Source organism: Ictidomys tridecemlineatus, chromosome 4 (genome assembly GCF_052094955.1).
Source record: "Ictidomys tridecemlineatus isolate mIctTri1 chromosome 4, mIctTri1.hap1, whole genome shotgun sequence".
NCBI classification, from domain to species: Eukaryota; Metazoa; Chordata; class Mammalia; order Rodentia; family Sciuridae; genus Ictidomys; species Ictidomys tridecemlineatus.
The window spans coordinates 207,598,499-207,608,940 of record NC_135480.1 but is presented as its reverse complement, the minus strand read 5'-3'; positions in this window follow the sequence as shown (position 1 = coordinate 207,608,940).

The window sequence follows — 10,442 nt, the reverse complement described above, 5'->3', positions numbered from 1 at the left end:
TCAGCCTCCTGAGGAGCTGGGACCACAGCTGTGCACTACACCCCCCACCCCCGGCCTTGGCTGGACGGAGAACGGTGGCGGCTTGCCTGAGAATCGCTGGCTGTGTGCCCAGTGACATTATGGGACCTCGCTGCTGTGGCCGGGTGTGGCTCGTCCCCTCTGCAGCTCTGTTGAAATTTGGTCCTTAGTGTACTTGTGCTGAAAGGCAGTGGGACCTTGAAGGGAACAGGTATTAAGAGGGATTCAAGCCGCTCGCATGCAGCTGAGCAGTTGCTGCCTGTCAGAGCAGGTTGCTAGGAGGCAGGGCTGCCCCTGGTGCTCCTCCTGCATGCTGCCTCTTGCCCTCTCTCTTTCCACTGAGAGCTGAAGTGGCAGGAACCCCCAGCCAGATGTGACCACCTGACCCTGGACGTCCAGCCTCCAGAACCATGAGCCAGATGAACTTCAGTCCTCTCCGCCTCTGTAACTAGGTGGACACAATGCCTTTATTTTTATTTATTTATTTTTCTGTGGTGCTGAGGATCAAACCCAGTGCCTCACCCATGCTAGGTAAGTGCTCCACCACTAGCCACAGCCCTAGCCCCTAATTTTTTTTTTAACTGGGGATTGAACCCAGGGGTACTCTCTCACTGGGCTACACACTCAGCCCTTTATATTTTTCTTTATTTTGAGACAGGGTCTCAGTTGCTGAAACTGGCCTGGAACTTGTGACCCCCTGCCTCAGCCCCCAGGGTCGCTGGGGTCACAGGCTTACGCATGGTGCCCAGTTTTACATTTCCTTTTATAGATACGGCAAACTGACTAGTACGCCGCCCCACGGGGATGCTCGGCAGAGATCACCACAGAATGGCGCGAATTGGCAGGGGAGTTGGTGTGACAGTGATCAATGCAGCCTAGAGCATCACGCAGTGAAGCAAGGAATCCTCAGAATCCACGGAGGAGAGCAAGTCACAGGGACCCCGGAGCCAGCCTCAAGAGCACCCAGCAGCCAAGGCTGGACCCGTCTAAGCAAAGATGAAATAAATAACAGAATTGGGTTACGACCCTAAGTAACAAAGAGATTAGTCCCTGCTGAAGGAAACAGAAATGGCTCAACATGTGAGGGAGGAAGGACAAATCTTCCTCGGAGAGGGTCCCAGAGAGCATGTGTGGTCACTGTCCCCCTTCCAGGAGGTGGCCCAAGCCCTCTCCCCTGGGGTGGAGTGGGAAGAGTTCTGCCAAACCCCGTCTCCAGAATGCCTCGCCAGCACCTCTCAAAGCTGACAGTCTGGATGACAAGATAGGTGAGCAGCACTGATGGGGTTGTGACCAGAGGACGCCGCCCAGGGACAGTGGTGCAGTCCTGATGCACTCCAAGCTTAGTTAGTGGCAACATACCGATGCCAGTCTTTTTTAAAAAGTGATTGAACACATGCTGTTTAATATATACCTAATACCTACTATTTAAGGTGTATAACTCTATTTTTAGAAATATTGTTTAGAATGTTAACTGATGCATAGTAATTGCACATATCAATGAGACACAGTGTGACATTTCAATACAAGTACACAGTGACCAGACCAGGGGACTGGGGTGTCCGCCACCTCAAGCATTCATTATCTGTAACCTTGGGAGCCTTCAAACCCCCTGCACTGCCTGTTTGAAGTGTAGATAAACTGCCGACCCTGACTGCTCCACCAGGCTACAAATGTTACAAGTAGCCCCTCTTGCCCGCTGGGCAGTGCACACCTGTGTTCCCCGGCTGGGGAGGCGGAGGCCGAAGGATTGCAAGTTCAGCAATTTAGCAAAACTGGGGACATGGATCAGTGGTTAAGCGCCCCTGGGTTCAATCCCTGGTACAAGAAAAGAAGAAGTTGCTCCTGCTGTCCAGCTGCGCCCGTGCCTGCAGCCATCGCCTCTCGGCTGGCACGTGCGGCGTTTGGGACCAGTGAGATGGACACTAGCCAAGCACATTGGCCATCATCATGCAGCTGCCCCCTTCCTTGCATGGCAGGGCCTCAAGTGGCTCCTGGCAGTTTCCAGCAGGTGACGTGCCCTTGTTAGCTGCAGTCCTCATGCTGCTCCTAGCCCTAGACTCCCTCAGCTGCTCACCTATAGCTCTGTTTCCTGGGCCTGCATCCCTCCCATGTCCCTGGCCCTGGCCATGTGGTCCTATACCTGCTCCTGGGTGTGCTTCTGATTTTTCTTTTTAGGATGCCACACACAAGTGAGGCCATCCAGTGTCTTTCTGTGCCTCTCAAAGCTGACAGTCTGGATGACAAGACAGGTGACACTCCCCCAGGCTCACCCATGCTGTCACAAGAGGCGGGGTTGAGTGATACTCCAGGACCTACTCACACACTCCTGAGTCTCATCACCACAGGTGGACGCCAGGGGACTCCAGGAGTAGCCCTGCTCCAGCAGAAGTGCAGGTGTCTCTCCAGGCGCTGGCCCCGGTCCACCTGGATGTGTCCCAAGAGGTGGCTGCTGGATGGTAGCGCATGTCTATTTCTTTCTTTTTTCATTTTTTAGTTGTTGATGAACCTTGATTTATTTATTTGTTTCTATGTGGTGCTGAGAATCGAACCCAGTGCCTCACACAAACTAGGCAAGCCCAGCCCCAGGCCCACCCCGGGCAGGTCTGGGATTTTTTTTTTTTAATATTTATTTTTCAAATATCTTTATTTATTTATTTTTATGTGGTGCTGAGGATCGAACCCATGGCCTTGCACATGCTAGGCGAGAGCCCTACCGCTGAGCCACAACCCCAGCCCCCACTCTAGGTGGGTATTTTTGGTTTGTTTGTTTCACTTTTTGTGCTGGGGACGGAACCAGGGTGCTCTACCACTGAGCCTCACCCCAGCTCTTTTTATTTTATTTTTAGATAGGGCCTCCTAAGTAACCTAGGCTGGCCTCAGACTTGCTATCCTCCTTCCTCAGCCTCCCAAGTCTCTGGGGTCATAGGCTTGGCCCTAGTGACAGATTCCCTTAAACCTGTACATGGCCACACATCTCTTTGGGGAGAATGGCTCTCACGACTTGATCACCCTGGCAACCCCATTTCTAATTCTGTCACCTGGGGCACCAGGTTAGTGATGGGGTTACCTCTCACACACCTGTTGGCCATTTTGTAAAAAATATTTTTTGGTTGTAGTCGGACACACCACCTTCATTTATTTATTTATTTTTATGTGGTGCTGAGGATGGATCCCAGTGCGTCACCCGTGCTAGGTGAGTGCTCTACCGCTGAGCCCCAGCCCCAGCCCCTGTTGGCCATTCTTACATCTTCCCTGGAGAAATGCCCATTCAGGTCTTTTGCTCACTTTTTAATCCGATTTTTTTGGTAAGTTTGTACTTATTTTTTATTTTTTGTGGTGCTGGGGAAGATTCTTTGGTTTTATTTGATATCGAGTTAGGTGAGTTCTTTCTGTATTTTGGGTATCACTCTTTTGCCAACTATGGTGTTTTTGAATATTCCCTCCAGTCTGCAGGCGGCTCTCGGTCTTGTTGACGGTCTTCTCTGGTGGGCAGCAGCCTTTGAGTCTGACCTCTCGCTTGCTTACTTTTGTCTTTGTGGCTGACCTTTTGTCCTTGCTGGGACTAAACCTGGCCTCAGCCAGGCAGCAGCCCTGCCACCACCACCACCTCGGCTCTTGGGGCCTGAGCTCTTGGGGCAACATCCACAAGATCATTGCCAAGGCCAATGTCAGGAGGCTTTCTTCCTTTCTAGGATTTTAATAGTTTCAAGTCTTACATTTGAGTCGAGTTTGTGTATGTGTTAGATGACAGTCCAATTTCATTCACGAGATGTGGAATCTACCTTTCCCATCATTTGTTGATACCCCTGTTGAAAATCAGTGGACTGTACAGGTTTGGGCTTATTTCTCAGTTTGCTATTCTGTTCCCTTACTCTGTGTGTCTCTTATTATGCCAGGACCACCCTGCTCTAATTATAATAGTTTTATAATATAATTTGAAATCAGGTCACACATCATGGCCAAGGGAGATTTATCCCTGAGATGCAAGGTTGGTCCAAATATCTACAGACCAATCACTGTTATATATGACACTAATGTGATGAAAGATAAAAACCACATGATTACCCCATAAGTGCAGAAGAGGTGTTTGACAGAGTTTAACCATCCTTTCTTGTTAAAAAGTGTCAACAATTCAGGTGTGGAACACAGTCTCGTAAACATGATAAAGCCCATAGTCAGCAAGGAGAAAAACAGAAAGCTTTTTCACTAAAACAAGAATAAGAAAAGGATGTCCACTCTCATCACTTCCATCCACTATAGTCAGTTCTAGAAGGATTAGCAAAAGCAATCATCTAAGAAAAAGAAACAGAGAGCATTCAATTGAAAATAAAAATTTTCTTTCAGTGTGTGTGTGTGTGTAGTGCACACGCACCAGACAAATGCACTACCACCGAGCCACATCCCCAGCCCGCACCATCCAAATTGGAAAGGAAGACGTCACGTTATTCTGTTGCATATAATATGACCCTATATGTAGAAAACCTTAACTCCAGAAAGAAAAAAAAAAAACAACTATTAGAACCGGTAAGTGAATTCAGTAAGTTTGCAGGATACAAAATAAACATACAAAAAATCAGTTGTATTTCTTTACAATAATGAAAAACCAAAAAAGGAATAAAGAAAATCTCATTTACAAAAAAGCATCAAAACCAATAAAATTCTTAGGAGTAAATTTAACTGAGGACATGAAAGACCTATACACTGAAAACTAGAAAACATGGAAGAAAAAGAAAAGATGTACAAATAAATAAAAAGTATTCCTTGTTCATGGACTAAAAGATTTAATATTGTTTAAATGCCCGTCCTACCCAGGGTGATCTACCGATTGAACACCATCCCTATCAAATGGCATTTTCCACAGAAACAAAAAAGCTCTAAAATTCATACGAAGCACAAAGGACTCAGACTAGGCAGAGCCGTCTTGTGAAGGCAGAGCAGGTGGAGACCCCACCCGCCCCGGGTCCAGCACAGGGGCTTGTTGGGCCCAGGTCGGAGCTGTCACTAGGGAGGAGGCTGGGTGAAGAGGGTCTACAGGAACTTCCCTAATACCTTTGTAACTTTCCTGTAAATATAAAATCATTTCTAAATAAAAAAGAATTGAGAGCCTGACCCGTGTGTGGCCAGGAGAGATCTTGAAGGACTTTTGCTCATTGAAAGACGGAAGCACATCCACCCTCAGTCCTCTGTCACAGCTGACATCACTGCCTGGCTGGCTCTGGGCACAGGTGGGGACTGAGGGGGCCAGGCTCCCAGGAAGACCAGCAGGGCTGCAGCTCCCTCTGCTACGTGGCCCGGCCTGTGAAGTTATAGGATCCCTGTGGCTATGCCTGGTCTCCACTGTGATCTGTTCCTGATCCCAGGGGTCTAAGCACCTTCCTGCCGTGTGGGCCCAAAGCAGGGGAACCTAACGGCAACCCCACAGATGTTGGTGTCAGCCTGCGGTCGATCCCAGCTCTGATGCTGACTGCCACACGTCTCCTCTCAGCTCCCTTCCTCGTGTAAGGGTGGGACTGTGACACTGCCACCATGTTGAAGGCACACGTCCAGGTGGCCAGGCCAGCAGGCCAGGGCATGGTGCTCTGGGCCTATGTGCAAGGAGGGAATAGGAATGGGGGCCCTGGGAAGGGGAGCCAGATACGAGGCCTCACCCCTTCACCCTCCCTCCCCGCACGTCTGCACTGTGTTCTATCCCAGGGCTGCAAGAAGCAGCACCCGGGCGCATCTCTCTCTCTTTGCACACACAATCTCATCTTCCTGATAATTTCAGAGACTCGTCAATTCATTGTCATTCCCTCCATCCCGAAAATACAGATACACTGACGGGGTATAAAGCAATGTGAGCAATGATGTCTTTTCCCACTAAGGAAAGGTATGGATAACTGTTTGACCAACACTTAAGGCATCAATTCCAAGTATTGGAAGTCTCCTAAAATTGGCAGTTAAAGTGAAAGACCCGTGCCTTCACACCACCCTGGACTCCATCTGCTCCCGGACCAACCTGGCCTGGCACTCCCACGGGCAGGTGGAAAGCCCTGTTGCCTCTGGACCTGGAGGGTTGGCCCCTGGCCTGTGCTGAGCACGGGGAGGGAGAGGCCGACTCAGCGAAGAGCCAGCCACAGCCCGCGGAGCTGAGCACGGGGCAGTGTAGACTCCTGCCCAGGGACAGGTGTGCAGCGGGCCATCCTGCGAGGGGTGGTGCAGCTGTGCCCGTGGAGCTGCAGTGGGAGGGACTGGGCCTCCCCTAATCCCCAGGGGATGTGAGCAGCAAGAGCCAGCAAGAGCAGGGCGTTTTCTGTGTCCTTTAATGACTTCAAAGTCACCCATTCTGTTACCGTATTCTTTAAAACTTTAAAGGCATACTTCCTTAAAGATGAAAGTGACTCTCCTATTTCCCTGAGCGTAGAGAGTATTTAGAATGTGAAACTGTCACCTCTTCCCTACCCCCTCGTACTTGTTAGACCAGTTGGGGTTAATATCAGCTTCAGCAGAAAGCCAAAATAACAAAATGAATCTTTATCTCGTCCATGGAAACAAAGTCCTAGGGAAGGAGCTGGCCAATGGGTCCTTCTGTCCAGGTGATGAGCATTGTTCCAAGATGGTGGCCCTCTGGCCCACTCAGCAGCACAAGGAGAAAATGAAGAACACTTCCCAGAAGGCACCGGGCCTTCTCCCACCCTTTTGGACACTTCTAGTTGCAAGGGAGGCTGAGAAATGTGATCGTCATCTGGGGAGGCCTCATGCCCAGTGCAGATAAATCAGGGATTCCATGACCAAGGAGGGGGACCATGAGTATTTGGGGTTGTGTTAGTCAGTTCTTCATTACTGTAATGAAATGCCTGAGATCATTGGTTCACAGATAGGAAAGGTTTATTTTGGTTCATGGTTTTGGAGTTGCAGTCCATGGTTTGTTGGTGCATAGTTTTGGGGGCCCTGGCAAGGCAGCACATCACAGCAGGAAGCAGATGGTGGAACAGGCCGCTTGCCTCACAGAGGCCGGGAAGCAGAAGCGGGAAGAGAAGGGGCCAGGGTTCCAGCGTCCCTTCAAGGCATGTGCTAGTGACCCAACTCCTGCCCACCAGGCCCCACCTACCTCATGAAGGTTCCTACCACCCAACAGTACCAAGCCAGACAAAGCCTTTAGCGTGGGCCTCTGAGGACATTCAGACCAGACCCATGTCACTGAAGGGTCCACCTGCAGTGCACCTGGCACAGGCAGATGGGCCACTCAGCTGCAGAAGCCTTGGGGTTTCTGATTCCCCGGCTCATCACGCCTTCTCGTTCTGTTTTTGTTTTTTTTTTTTTTTCTTTTTGGTTCTGGGGATTGAGCCCAGGTGCACTAAACCCTGAGCCATGTCCCCAGCCCTTTTTATTTTGAGGCAGGGTCTTGCTAAGTTGCTGAAGCTGGCCTTGAATTTGTGCCTCTCTGCCTCAGCTTCTTGAGACTCTGGGATCACTCTGAGGGCACTATGCCTGACTGCCATGCACATCCACGTGCCAGTGTTTGAAGGCCTGCCTCGGCCTCTTATGTGTCCACCCGGACGGGGCTGCTGGGTCAAGCAGTACCTCACTGCTGGACTCTTCAGAATTGCCCCCTTCCATTCCTCAGCAGCTGTCCTGCTACTGACATGCAGGGTCCCTGTTCGTCCCCAATCTTGCCAACACTTGCTCTTTTCCCTTCCTTTAAATTACAGCCACTCTGCAGAGGTGAAGTGGTGCCCCTGCGTGGCTCCTCTGCCCATGGTGTGCGATGACACTGAACCTCCCTGTCTACCCAAGTCCTTCCCGTTCTTAAATCAGCCTGCTCCTCTCGTTTGCCACTGAGTTGTGTGATGTTTTTACATGTTCTGGATACTACATCTTTACTTATCCACTTATTTACTTTTCCATGCTGGGGTTGAACCAGGGCCCCCACACGTGCCTGGCCAGTGCTCTGCCTTCCTGGTCCAAGTTTCTCGATACTGTCTTTTGATGTACAAAGGTATTAATTTTGATGAAGTTGAATTTCAGCCCTTTTTCCTTACGATTTAAGGATCCACTGCTAAAACCAAAGTCTTATAGGTTTATCCCTATGTTTTCTTATCTTTAGGATCCAATCCATTTTGTATATGGTATGAGGTTGGGGTGCACTGTTTTGGGGTTGAATCCAGGGCCTGGTGCATGCTAAGAGTGAGCACTCTCCTACTGAACTCTCCTACCCTCCTGAGGACAGCCCCTACCCCCAGGACATTCTTTTGCACGGGGATATCCTTTTGCTCCAGTACCACCTGTTGAAATGACCCCCTTCCCCCTTGCTGAAGTCGACCCACAACTGCTGATTCAAGGTTTCTTAGGAATCCCCACTTCTGTCCTGTACCTGCACCCGATCTTCATGCCTGTACCTGCACCTGAACCTCACTGTTCTGCTCACAATAACTGCAATTTTGAGACCAGGAAGAGTGATGGGTCTAGTCACTTCCCTATGAACTTTAGGATCAGTTTGTGTCTTTAGAAAAGCACCTGGAGTTTTTATAGAAATTGCATCAAGTCTGTGGGTGAGGCTGGGTGGTGTTGCCACATCAATCACATTGAGACTTCCAATCCAGGAACACAGAATGCCTTTCCACTTATTTAGCTCATTTCTGATTCTCATTACTATGTTTTGTAATCTTCAGTGTTCAAATCTTGCATTTTCTTGGTTAAATTTATTCCTAAGTATTTTATTCTCTTGTAAAATGGAGTTGCTTTCTTATTTTCAATTTTGGAGTCTCTACTGCTAGCGTACCAATTACAGCCTTTGTTTTTCTTTTGTGGTACTGGTCTTGAACCTAGGGACTCACACATGCTAGGTAAGTGCTCTACCATAGAGCTATACCCCAGCCCCTGCCCCCAGCCCTTTTTAAACTTAATTTTGAGACAGGTTCTCACTAAGTTGCCCAGGCTGGTCTTGAACTTGAGATCCTCCTGTCTTGGCCTCCCAGGATGCTAGGATCACAGGTGCACCGTGTCGCCTAGTTTTTTTTTTTTTTTTTTGGCATCTGCAAACCACTGACTACTTTTCAGAGTTTCTGCTATAGAAAAAATGGAAAATACTCATAATCAAAAAAGAAACATAAATGACAATGGATCACAGTTCTATTGCCCATGTTTGGCTGCCCTGACTCACCAGCCTCACCTGGCTGCCCCCCTGCTTGATTCCCACTATAAGATATTCTGTCTTGCTGATTTATGAATGTCGGGCTGTCCCTGGGAGTGTGTGGGCTCTGTGGCGGCTGAGGGTCAAGTTCATAGCAGGTCCCCCAGCATCAGGAGGGTGGTGCATGTGTGCTGCAGGGGGTGATTAGAGGGAAGGCTGCCTGAGGGCCTCCAACTACTCAGGCCTCACAAGTGACCTTCGAGGCAGGGCCTTACTGTTCTAGTCCCACAGGTTGGACACTGAGACACCTGTCTTCCAGCGACCAGCTTCTCCCAGCTGTGGTATGGCTCACTCTATGTTCACCTGAGCCCCAGGCTGAGCCAGAGAGAGGCCTTCCCACTCAGGGCTTTTAGGGGCTTCTGCACAAACAGGCTTCCACTGGGGGGCAGAGAGAACTGGGGTGTGAGACAGCTCATCAAGTTCTGTCCCTAGCTCCATGGCTCCCACCCTGCTGTTTTGTTTTGCCATGCCGAGGCTGCAACCCAGGGCCTTGCGTGTGCAAGGAAAGTGCTCTGTCACGGAACCACGCCACACCCGCCCTCTTCTAAGAGAACCAAGTTATATGTTCTGGATACTATAACGTGTCTCCCCCAGGAGAAAGGTGAGCCCACATCTGGCTCAAGTCTCAGCCAAGGTTTGCAAGGCCACCTTCATTTTCACCTGGACCGTGGGTGTAACAGTTCCTATCTTGGAGGACTTCTCAGGGATTCAGCAAACTGACAGTGCCTGGCACCCAGAAGCTAGTCTTTAATTATATACATAGAAACCTCTGCTCCCTGAGCCCTCCAGTTTTCCATAGCCCAGGCTTTGCTTGATGGATAGAAATTTATTACTAATTACTATTATGAGTGATCAGTTTCCTGGGGCAAGGCTCATGATAACTGAACTTTCAAGAAACTGAGGTATAAACTGTAATGTCACTGCTGTGTGTCTCAAGAGGCACTGTATATGAAGCTGGGGGAGTCAGGTGAGGGCCTGGGCCTTGTACTGGCCAAAGCATGGCTATGTGGCCTCCAGGAGGGTCTCAACAGCAGGAGGACAGGGTGGTGTCTTAGCTGGTGGAGGTCTGGCTGCAGTGAAGTCTACAGATGGAGGCCGGAGGCACAACCATCAACCAAGGGCTCTGCTTGCATGGAGCCGTCATAGAGGTTGAGGGGAGACAGTATATACTTCCAGGGGAGGGGTGAGTGACATAGAAGGAGGGGATGTCACAAGCCTGGCTTGGGCGTATGGCCCAATCCCTTCCCAGAGC